We start from the raw sequence: 12,920 nt of genomic DNA, 5'->3' as shown, positions 1-12,920 counted from the left end.
GGTGTGGCCCTTTCAGCTTTCCAAGATGTAGATCATCCTTGTTTGCTGTGGACATCATTGTTTAAGACAGAAGGTAGGTATAGTTCTTGTATCAGAAGCTAATGGTGTAGCCAGTGATTTACATTTTGTACTCTGACCAAAATGTTGCTGCTTCCAGTGCACACTTGTCAGTGTAGAAATGTACTCATCCCTCAAAATGCTAACCCAAGATACATGGGAGGATGTACTTTATTTTCAAATTTTACAATTAACTGCTATACAAAGCTAGTTATTGAGATGTATTCCTTTGGCACAAGAATTGTTTGAGAACTGCTGTACTGTGAATATTCATTTACTTCTAAACAGTTTGTGCTTTTTTAGTGTTGACATTAGCACAAGCTGCTCAAGAAAACTGGACACATTTCAGTACTGTGAGTATGCTTACCTACATCCTTGGTAGACCCTGCACACACAGGTATATTCTACATTTGGGTAGGGGTGCAGAAGTACAGAGAGCGTACGTATTATTGTGTGAATTTTATCTTGCTGAACTTGCAGGGTTGCTGTGTAGTTTATCAAGGCAAGTAGTCTGTCTGCGTAACTCCCAACTGTGGACCTATCCACATGGTAGCCAGAGATTAGCTTGTTATTCGTCTGTGCACCACACAGGTCTTTTCAGCACTAGAGCAATGGCATTGTTACAGTTGGTTGCTACCAGTACATGGCTACATCCTTTTGTATTTCAGTGTTGTATTCCTACATAAGGGTATGCTTCTGGAACTCCTTCCAAAGCTATTTGCACAGTGTGTAACAGCAGAAAAGCTGCTATGCCTCTGTGTTTCTGCCTCTGACAGACCTCAAACACTCAGGTACATATTTGAACAGACTCGGGGGGGGGGGGGGGAGTAGAGAAAAAGTCAGGGACACCTTTAAAATATTAGTGCCATTAAGTTGAGACTTTGAGAGAACCAGAGCATATGGATTAATGAAGTGTCTAACTCTTAATTATTGTCATTACTCGTTACGTGTACTTTACCACCTTTCTGGCCAAAGTTAGTAGATTTCAGAGGGATTCAGAGGGACAGAGCTAAATTTTATTTTCAAAATCAGGGACATCCCTGAAAATTAGGGACAGTTGGGGAGGTATGGCCTCAGCCATAAACAGATATGCCAGTGTTTGTCCTACTGTGATACTGTGTGGGGTTTGTAAAGTGATGGTGTAACATTATTTCCTGCTAGAATGACTGCTTCTCTTATCAGTCATGTAATGTAATCCCACAACAACTGTTGGTAAAGATCCACAGAACAAGTTGTGTGGTATGGCATTCCTATTTTTCCTTTACATTCACTCATTCTGATACATGATATATTTATTTCAGCACCAACTTGTATATCTACTGTGGCTTAGTGGTACTTCATGCAGTGTATTGTGTACAAGGTCCCGGGTTCGAGACTGACAGAGGTGTTTTATTTTGCTGATGAGCAGAACAAGGGCCCTCACATACGGAGTGACTAAGGCACTTTTAAGCAGTTGTGAGCGGGTTTGCGCGATGCTTAGCTAAGCACAAACCGCTAACTACTGCTTAATAGTGCTTACTCCCGCTAACCCCCACGCTCATTTCTTTGAAAGAAAAGAAAATGGGGAGATAGGAAAGTGGTGAAAAAGGGGCACTAAGAGGGAAAGACAGTAGGGAAAATAGCTCTGGATGTGCAGGACGGGTGTAGGTAAGGTCCATAGCTGCCCATTTATTTACCAGCAACAGATGTGCATGTGGAATAAATTTGGAGGTACATATGAAACCTTCAACCCCTGCGAGAGGGGTGAGGACAATAAAGTATGTTGTAATGCCAATTAAATTACATTTTGTGTGTCCAGGGGACATGTGTGCAAAATGGGCAGCTATGTATGGGGCGTAATTTTTTTGGGGGGAGCAGATTGCCTTTTTTTTTTTCAGGTGAGAGTGGAATTTGGGCTAGGGGAAGTAGGTATATTTGGGGAGGTAGGTTGGGAAGGTAAACAGACAAGACAAACAAGATGCATACAGGGGCGGAATATGACACGTGGTGGGTGAACGCCATTGACTGGGAGGGATGTTTGGAAATCGCAAGCCCATGAGCCCACAGATGGCAACAGTAGAACTGAGATCCCCACCCATGGGCAGTCATCACTGCACCTTCACAGCCCAGAGGGTGGCTGTGCTGGGGGCTGTGTAGGAGGGGCAGGCTGACCCGGGAGTTGCGCCACTCGTGCCTCAAGCTATAGTAGAGGTTCTGCAACAGAACACTCTATCTCTCTATGAACCACAGCCCGGACCTTTCAAAGAGTGATAGGTGGCCCTCCTCCGCCCACGCTTGCATGGGGGGGGGGGCAAGCCCCATCCCCTGCAGCGCTTCCATCCGAAGGTGGCACAGGGCCATTGGAGGAGGAGGTCCCAGGCTGAGCACCGGACCTGCTAGTGCCAGGTGCTATAGCCAGCTGAGGTGGACAGGTGGGTCTGCTGGGACCGGCCTTCCTATATGGACTAGGTTTTGGAGAATTTAATAAAGATATGGGTTAGGAACAGTCACCAGCATTCCCAGTTAGTTATAACAGCATGCAGAAATATTCCCATTAACCCAATACACCAGAGTTTCATTAGTTGAAAAGCAAGCATAACACATGCATATATAGAACAATAGTGGACATTACAACAGCATGTAGGTTTAATTGATGGCAACAGGCCACCAATATTGTGGTATTTGAACAGGGCACATGCATAGAAATGAATACAAATATTTATAAACCAGTAGGACATATGTCCCAACAAATGTTTTGAGATTAGACATACCCATTGAGGTGTGGAATTGCATTTTTTATGCACATACATTAGGGTGGAAAAGATAGCTCAATTAACAACTTGTATATCCTTCTAGTTTACATTACATTCCTGTTAACTGCAGTTATATGTCCCTTACATGTATTATTACACTACCCAATGTCCTTCTATTGTGCAATTGGATTTTGCTAGATCATTATATATATGAGCTGTATCTGACATACAAACTATCCAGGATGCAGATGTTACTGCTACATATTTTGAAAGTTGCTCACACACACTACTGCTATGATGGTACACTGACAGCTCTACTTTCATATAATTATCTAGATATGTTCAGGTGAAATTATCAGTTATATGTTAATGTTATATGTTAACAGCTCACTACATTTCTGGCAGCACACTGATATTTCTGGGGAACACATTACCAAGCTACTCGTGTGCCAGATTAACCTGTACATGCTGGGCATGAACCAACAGTTAAGGGCTGTAAATATGCATAAAAGCTACTGGCACTCCCTTCATCCACTTTATATGGGCCTACCCAAGTGTGGGTTAACTAACACTGCTTATTACAACAGTACTATTTCTAAAATGCAACAATACAACAACATATCAAAGAAAATCACAAAGACGCACTCCAGGAATTATACCTTTATTAAAGAATTATTACACCTTTTTTTATTGGGTTAAAACACTTTTTTGAAGGCTCTCTCATTTATTTTATATAACGGTACATGCAGAATAATTACTAACCTGTCTGGTGATGCAGCCTTTGTAGCCTATCTTCATGGGCTTGCTGATTCATAGCCCAGACACCTGCAGCTGTGAAGTAAATGCAGTGATAATGAGAAATACCTATCCATAGTATAGACAAGAATAGCAATTCTTAAATACTTAATAAAATGGCTACTTACTTAGTACTGGGGCATTTGCCATCCCACGGGCCTCCTGGATCCACTGGTACAGTGGATCCTCCTTGCGTCGCTTCAGGTCAGAGTAATAGTGCCTGACCTGCTCACCAGTCCGAGGAACGCCAGTGGCATTGGTGAGATCACGAGCTAGACAGTTCCAGGCCTCCGTTTTGTATTGGGTGCCCTGGTACTGGCCCCGCAGGAGTCTTTCCTCGTGATTGTGGACAAGGAGCCAAACCATTACTTTGGTCTCCTCAATGCCCCAACGTTGCGCTCAAAATCGAGTGTCTTCTCCAACCCCGGCCATGCTGACTGCAGAAGGGAGCTACAACCAGTTATGGCAAGTATTGCTGCCTGTGGAGCTTAAATATGCCTCATTTCCCACACTTATTTGTGATTGGCCAGTTTGGAAAAAACTCAGCTGTAGGCACACCTGCTTAGCTGATGTTAGCAATGTTTAATATTCCTTTGATATGTGCCTGTTGAAAGTGCATGGTTCTGAAATGCTGTCATGGCTTAGTGGTTATGTACTGTGCCTATAGTGCACAGTATCCTGAGTTCGAGTCCTGTCACTGTTTTTTATTTTCCTACTGGCCAGACCTCAATGGTTAAGGTACAGTGAAGGAGGTGTGGCTGTGTTTAGCCGACTTTGCTTTACGTTGCTCAGCGTTGCTCGACATTGCTCAGCATTGCTCAATGTTGCTTGACGTTGTGCTGGTTAGCGCAATGCGCAGCTACGCGTAAAGACATTGCGCTAGTTAACGCAGTGCTCAGCTACGAGCAATTAAATATAAATATGTAAAAAAAAAAAAGTAAAACAACAGTGGTGATACCAAAGTAAAATCACCAAGACTTTTATTTAAAGTTTAACATAGAACCGACCAAGTATTTTCACCCTTGTAGGGCTTCTTCAGAGTCAGTTTTCCACATTTAATCACAGCCATTAAATACACATACCAATTAGCAATGCAATCAGTAAATAATTGATAACAATAAAACCATCTTCCTATTCATCAGATTTTAACCCTTGCATTGCTATTAAGCTGTGAATAAATGTGGAAAACTGACTCTGAAGAAGCCCTACAAGGGTGAAAGTGCTTAGTCGGTTCTATGTTAAACTTTAAAGTCTTGGTGATTTTACTTTGGTATCACTAGTGTGTATTTACTTTTTACTAGTTTATTTTTTGTTGGATTTAACAGTAAATATAACTATGCTCAATACTGGTAAAATGTGCGTAGCAGTGCTTTACATTGCTTAAAATAATTTACTCATGCATCAGTATGCATAACCATTTCACCTTCACATATATATATATATATATATATATATATATATATATATATATATATATGATGTATACACACACACACGTATAAAATTTTGTATATATATATATTTATATATATATATAATGTGTGTGTGTATATATCTCTCTCTCTGTCTCTCTCTATATATATATATATATATATATATATATATATATATATATATATATGGTTCTACCTGACATAGTCGAAACCACACAACACCGACAACCACATCACCGACACCACATATTCGACAGTCCATAAACACGAAACCACACATAACCGACAACGAAATAACCGACGGTACACAAACACGAAACCCCATACACTGCACACACCACAATAACAATTAAAAACAAAACACATCCCATTCCACAAACCACACACACAACACAAACAAACCAAAATACTTACTAGACCAAAGTAAACCTTTACCTAACCCTAAGGTTCGTCACTATCGCACACTTACCTACCGCTCCCTAACCTAACTCACTTAACCGCCCCTCCTCCTAACCCTAACTCACTTAACCCACCCCTATCGCTCCCTAACCTAACTCACTTAACCCACCCCTATCGCTCCCTAACCTAACTCACTTAACCCACCCTATCGCTCCCTAACCCTAACTCACTTAACCCACCCCTATCCCCACAGACCGTCAATCTCCACACTTACCTGCCTCGCACCCTAACGTCCGTCACTACCGCATACTCACACAGCCTTTCCCCATGTCGGCATCCTCGGCGTTGGTGTTGTCATCCGTCGTGTCGGTCTTCTGCATTGTCGATGTTCTGCCACTCGCGATTCGCGTCGGTCTTCTTCACTTTCGATCTTCTGGAGCTCCGGATTCCGATGTCGGTCTTCTGCGCTGTCGACGAAGTCAGGTAGAACCATATATATATAGGATGTATACACACACACACACACACACACATGTATAAAATTTGTTCAATACTACATATAACCTTTCAGTGCGTTTTACAAAACTTTAAATAATGCATGTCAGAAATATTATTTTTCTATACAGAATTTCCAACAGAAAATGAAAAGTGTAGTGGTGGGACTCGAACCGGGAATGCCTCCTCTTTGTGCGAAGGCTCTAACCACTATTTTGCTTAATTTGCATATATTTTTATTATTATCCTCTTCGGTGTCTAAGCTACTAACTATAGCTATGCCATGGGCAAACCCGCGCAAATACGGGCAGCTATATCGGAAATTAAAATTTTTTTTTACTTTTTTATATTTGTACGGGGTTTACTATATGGGTGAGTTTAGTGTTAGAATGTACACATGTGAGCGGATTCGCTCATGTAACTAGACATTTCCCGTATTTCAAACTTGCAGAGGCGTGGATTTTTGGACTGATCGGCAGTCCGACACGCCCCCTACACTCGTCCATGCTCCGTGTTAGTTTTAGAGTTGAGGCAGCGCGCCCTCATTAATATGCAGGGCGCGCTGCCATCTTACTTTTAGACTGGTTCTTCTGTGTAAGACTAATTTAGTCTTACACGGAAGATTAGTGAATCCTGGGGACAGTGTAGTAACGGATACAGGTTTTGTAATAGTTTTCTTATTAAGAATAGTCTAATAATGTCATGCTGCTCTGATCATATGCCAAGTATTAAATGTGCTCGCACACATCAAGATGGATGGGTCACAGATTTTTATTGCAGAATATTTTTCTTTTAGTTTTTTGAGATGACATCAAAGTTACAGTTTTTGTTTTGTCAGAATTGGTATTCATTTGTGTTTTGGCAATCCATTTGAGAGTCCGTAAAATTCATAAATCTTTAGTTATTGGTTACAAGCCATGATTTTGTACCAGAGGTCTAATGTATTCCGTGCAGAGCTGGGTACATGTGTACTGCTACTTCCGGTCTGGATTGTGCTTCCAAAGTTTTGCTGATTTTTTTTTTTTTTTTTTTTGTGGTGGGTGACTGGTGTTCTTATGGAGATTTTTGTATATTATGGGGGAAGGAAAAAAGGGATTTGGACACTTTCTTTTGTGTTATTTTAGATGGCATGGTGTTGGAGATCCTTCTTGTGTTGCAATACTCAACAATTTTAAAATACATCTTTAAATCTTCATGTTTTAAACAATAATATATGTGGACATTATATTATAAAAAACATAGATTATAAAACAAACCATAGAAACACTTATCCTGCTTTATACATAGGTTTTCTTTTTAACAATTATCGTTTATTCCAGCATTGTATAAGCAGCTCAGTTCTTGTCTTCCCTTAAACCATACATCTCCTCTTGTTGAAGATTATTTTTCTTGTGTTCCCACAAATTCCACTTGCTTCTGTACAGTTTGCTCTTTCTCTTTTCTACAGGCCTCACTTTTCTTTTATATGTCTTAAAGTATTCAGTACTTCAATTAAATTTAGCTTTTGATTTCCATTTTCTAGTAATTACTTTTTTAGCATCCAGGTGCATTCAGCTTAGCCATAATGTAGCTTGATCTGAGATATAGAATATGAATTCCACAGGCAATAACGTACTGAGTTGCAGCCATTTGTTGTCGTCCCCACCAACGTTTCCAGCAAAGCACTGTTTAGGGAAATTTTAAAGTCTGCCAACTCATTACATTCCCAAAAAAGCATGTTCCAACGCACCTCTGTCTTTCCCATAATCCCTCCAGTATTTATATGGGGATTAAAATACCTATGCAAACACTTAAAATCAAAAATTCTAAACCTTCTGGACTTGCATGTTTGGGAGCCATATAGCTATTCTAAATCAAGCAGAAGTTTTGCTGCGTGGAGAGTGTGAAGTTCACTCCTTGAAATATGTCATGCACCTAGTTCACTAATAAAAATCGGGTCTATATTAGATCAGCGAACGCTTAAAAAAACGAACACTGATTGATCAACCTTATGTAAGCGAAAGCTTACAATTTCGAACGGTCAGATCAGCAATTTTTCCCCTAGGGAAAAACGCTGATCCAAAACACATACACACAACACAAGCACACCAAACAAACAGAAATCCACAGACATACACCTAAAATCTGACACCAAACCCTACACACCACTAACTATCCACTTACCTTAACCCAAACTCTAACCCTAACTCGCCTAAATCCGCCCTAACCCTCATATCCACACAATCGCATACATACCTAACCCGAGCCCTAACCCTAACTCGCCTAACCCACCCTAACACTCACATCCACACAATCACACACTTTGCTAACTTTCCACCACAGCACCGAAAATACCGAAGCAACAGAAACGGACAACCAAATTCTTTCCCTAGGAAAAAATTTGAGTTTCTGTTGCTTCGATATTTGTAACTTTCGCTAAAATAAGGTCGATCAATCAGCGTTCACTTGTTTAAGTGTTCGCTGATCTAATATAGATCCTATAAACTAGCTTTAAAATACGTACTACAAAATAATAAAATACTAGGTAGTCCACCGTTGAGTTAAAAATGGAATATCCATATAGCTGTTCTGTCATCATTCCTTTTGTAAACTGCATTTCCATTATCTCTTTCCAGTGTTTTCTAAGGCCTCTGATTGTTATAGTTATCATGCAATATTTTGTATATTTTTTAATTATCCCATTATTAACAACAGCTTTTGCTCTGGACTATACTAAAAACTCTGCCAAAGATGAACTTTCACTTGTAACTCCTCTATCACTTTCTCTTTGGTAATATTTTGTCAATCCTTGGTAGGCTGTACTTTCTAGTTCTAACTTCTTTTTGGTCTCATCCTTCTCTTCACATTCTCTTATTTACTCCCAATCCATTAAGTTAATTGGCTTTTCTCCAGTAAATTCCAGACTCTCCCATCTTGCCTCTCTTCTGTACTTGCAGTTATCCATATTGGTGAAACCTCTTTTCTCAATTAATTTGTTATCTTGGTTCTTAGAATACTTTCTGCTTCTGGTTTACAAATTTAACATTCTATATGGTTATTGCTCTTCTGCTTAAGGTCCTGCAAGCAAAGCCCAGTTCTCTCCATATTTCTCAAATGCCCATCTCTCCTGTTTCATCATCATCATCCCTCTCCATTTTGATTTACAGCCTTTTGCTTGCATTATATATGTTAATTGTATAACTTTAAATCAGGTAATCCTAAACCCAATTTGTTCTAAGGGGAGTGTCACCTTATCCCACTAAACTCTTGCCCTCTTCCCCTCCCAGATAAATTTTAACTTTTTGTGCAGTTGATTAAAATGCTCCTGACCTGTATATAAAACTTAATGGACTATTCTCCTGACCTGTATATAAAACTTAATGGACTAAAAATATTTTCAGTGCTTGTATCTTACTTTCCATATCCATTATCAAGAGTTTCCAACTTCTCACGTTTCTCTCCCCACACATCCTTTGCTGGCATGTTAGAAATCTTTTTAGTATGCACATCCTGACTTATCACCATAATCATGGTATTGCTGAACCAAGTCATTTATGGGTACAGAGTTCACTACTACAACCTTTGTCTTATCTTCAGTAATATCCCATCCTGAAAAGATTTGAAATTTGTCTCAAAATCCTCCACATCATAAACATTTCCTTATCAAGTGCAAAATAATATGTACAAAGAATTAACTTTTCTTAATTAACATACTGTTTATATCCTTAAGTTTGTGACTCCCTTATTTTTCTGCCGGTGTCACTAAATGTAAAGCAAATATAAAAGCAGAAAGAGAACACTCATGCTTTGTTCCCTCTGTTCAAATGCAGCTACTGTGAGAGGAACCCTCCCACATTAATTCTTGACTCTGACCCTTCATATATCCTTCTAATTAACCCTAATGCAGATTTTCAGAGTAGGTCCCTCCCACCTTTAATTTTTGCCTGTAAACCGTATTTATTATTATTCATTTTATTTGCTTTTGTTTACTGGGAATATCAGACCAGGCAACAGTTCCTCCCTTTTCCGCGGAGGCCCGGGGAGAAAAGGTCCATGAATAGTTACAGTAGGAGTACAAATTGTACCAGTTGATTGTAAGAGCACATAGTACATAAATTTAAGGCATTTAGCAAAATAGTGTGTACAGATTTTAAGACATTCGGGATGCAGTGTGCATACAGATATTATTATATACACACAAAAATAAGACAAACCCTTTATATAGGCTCCTAATTAACCCTATTCTTTTGAGGAATGCTATCTTCGTCATACTGCTAAAATCTCAGCTGACCTCGTTATTGCAAATGGGTTGCAGTCCCCACCAGTAAATAATATTTTCTGCTATAATCTTATTAATTTTTCCCAGATTCTCTTAAACTCCATAATAGCAGTTTTAGGTGGAATATAAATACATGCCTGTTTAATCCTAGATTTGTGGAAGGGGTTATTGGGAGGGGAGGATGATTAATGTCCTTTATTTCTCTCTGACACTTGAAGATACTCAAACAAATATTATTTATTACTTCCCTTTTCCTTTGTCTCTTATATTCTGGTGAGTGTCCACCCTGAAATCCTTTGTCAACTTCTTAAGCTCACTTCTTTGGAAATGTCTCTTGCAACATTGCTGTTTCCATCTTTTGCTTCTTAATATAATTAAATAAATCATGTTTGCCTTTTGTCTGTACCAGTAAGACAGTTTTCATTCTATGGTAATATTGACATAGCTGCTATTACTTTCACCTGTTATGCATGACAGTTCTTCATTTGTATATTTGCAATATTTAGCTTATACATACACTATTTGGCAGACTGATATCTTATGTAGTTGTTTCTCATCTATTTTTAAACCCATGTCATATTTTCAAGAATTTTTACTATAATGCAAGCACTCAAACAAAAAAAAAATCAGACCCTCCCATTCTCTTTTAACTTGCATCAAGTACACAAACCAATGAACATCATCAGAAAATGATGATTATCCCTCAAGATAGGAGCTGTTGCCTCAAAAGGATGGTTGCATCCCTTAGGCATTGCATATTCTAAAATTAACCATGAAACACCAAACTACTGCGTGTCATCTACACTGGGAGTAAACAGGTAAACCAGAAACAGTGTCCAGTCCAGGTAAAGCCCGAAGATGCATTTAAAAAAAATACTTGCACATAAAATGAAAATAGTATAACCAAAAAGACTGGTATTTGGTTAAGCGTTATGTTGCCCATGAATTATTTTGTTTTTCTATGTTATATTATGTATTTAAACATTTTGAACTAGATATAGGATGGCACAGCAGATATAGTCACCTCACAGCAAGAGGTTCACCAGTCTGATTCTCAGCTGGGAGGCCTTTTGTGCCAAGTCTTCATATCCTCCCTGTGTTTGTATGAGTTTACTCTGAGTTTTCTGGTTTCCTCCCACATTTTCACATACCACAAACTTCAAGGCATTCATATTCTCCGTATTTGGAGGATTCCCTTGTATATGCAGACTCCTCTACCAACTGACAGGATTTCTTGAATTTTGTCAAGAACCTACTCTTCAGTCCTGTGGTTTCAGCTATATTTGCAAAAGTCTTCTCTTGTTCCTTCCCACAGGCTAGTGTTGTTTGAGATCCTCCTAAACATTTTCATTAGAAGAGTCTTTCTTTCTTCCTCAGAACAATGTAGATCTGTACAGACAAATTTCTGAACTTTTCCAGACTATCTAGTTTTTGATCATCAAAGAATCATCCTATTAGCCAGACCTCACATGAGGGAAAATTCAGTGGTTCCCCAGATCACAATGGTTTTTCAGGTTCCAGTGCTACCTTTTGTGAAAAGGGAGTTAGTTTGGTGGAGGATCCACGTGTCTGTCAATCCAAACCTCTCTTTCCCCCTCCATCCCTCTGTCAGTCACAACAGACTTTGCATGGGGATCAGTGTCACGGGGGGTAAAAATGAAAGGGTTGTGCAGCATGATGGAAAGCAAAAGCACATGAACATCAAAGAGATTATGGCAGTAATTATCTGAAAGCCTTGAACCATCTCTGAACACCAGAACCAAGTGATCAGAGACAACAGTGCAGTAATGTGGTACTTGAACAAGAGGATGGGAACCGGATCCTTCTCTTGCTGTGATAGCTTGTGTGACAACTAACATAGTTCAGTTTGACTCTTCTGGCTTCATACATCCCATGAGAACAAAGCCTAGTTGCAGACAAGCGGAGCAGGACAAAAGTAGACCCTAACAAATGGAACCTTCACTTTGGGGCCTTCCAAGAATTGATCCATAGCAGCTTAAATAAATCTGTTCACCTTCTTTTCATTGCTGCAGTAGACTAGTTTTATCCTGCATGACAGCCAGTCCACTTCCAAAGCTTCAGGGCACCTTCCACGTGCCCAAACTCTTTGTTAGTTGGCTCAATCTGAGCTGACTAAAAGTCAGGCATAGGTGCCAAGCCCTTCAAAGGCTTTATTGCTGCCAAAGAGAGCGCTTCTTTGCAGGCTTTCAAGAACTGATGTTCGGTTAACATTGTTCCATTGATGGGCAAACAAGTTCCCTTTTGGGTGGAAAAGCTTCAACTTTACTTGTGTGTCTGTTTTTGTTAGTTTGTTTTTGACCCCCCTCCCCATTATTATTTTCTTATGAATTTTGTTCACTTTTAAAATATGAGTGCTACTGTTTTTTACTTTTGTAGTAAAAAGTTGTTCAACCTTTCAACTATTTTTTCTGAGGAGGAACTGATGCCATTTTCTATCAGTGAAAAAGTAATTTTCTTGTTTTACTGGCTATTGCTGCTAGGCTGTCCCAGGTATAGAGCACATATTTCGGCTTAACAATGGAACAGCTGACTGATTTCACGGTTCTTCCTTCTTCCATCCACAAAAATAAGCTAATTGTCGAACAGACTTTGCCTCCACAGCAGTCTGCTAAAGTGCCTCAGCCACAGGTGGGTGACTTTGCTGTGGCCAAAGATGGTTATTTTTACCATTCATCTTTTTCCTTGGTCCCACTGGTGTATTCTCTAGATCCATCCCAGACTGGGGGCTAG

The 12,920-nt window shown here is 39.5% G+C and overlaps 1 protein-coding gene across 1 annotated transcript in view; it reads left to right on the top strand.

Moving 5' to 3' along the window:
* The window catches only part of LIN37 (lin-37 DREAM MuvB core complex component), a gene marked incomplete in the record, with an annotated part of 817,002 nt that overhangs the window by 28,050 nt on the left and 776,032 nt on the right, over positions 1-12,920 (top strand).

Source organism: Protopterus annectens, chromosome 8.part0 (assembly GCF_019279795.1).
Source record: "Protopterus annectens isolate FY-2018-M chromosome 8.part0, PAN1.0, whole genome shotgun sequence".
NCBI lineage: Eukaryota > Metazoa > Chordata > Ceratodontiformes > Protopteridae > Protopterus > Protopterus annectens.
The sequence above is the reverse complement of the archived record's forward strand: the minus strand, read 5'-3'. Positions and strand labels throughout refer to the sequence as shown.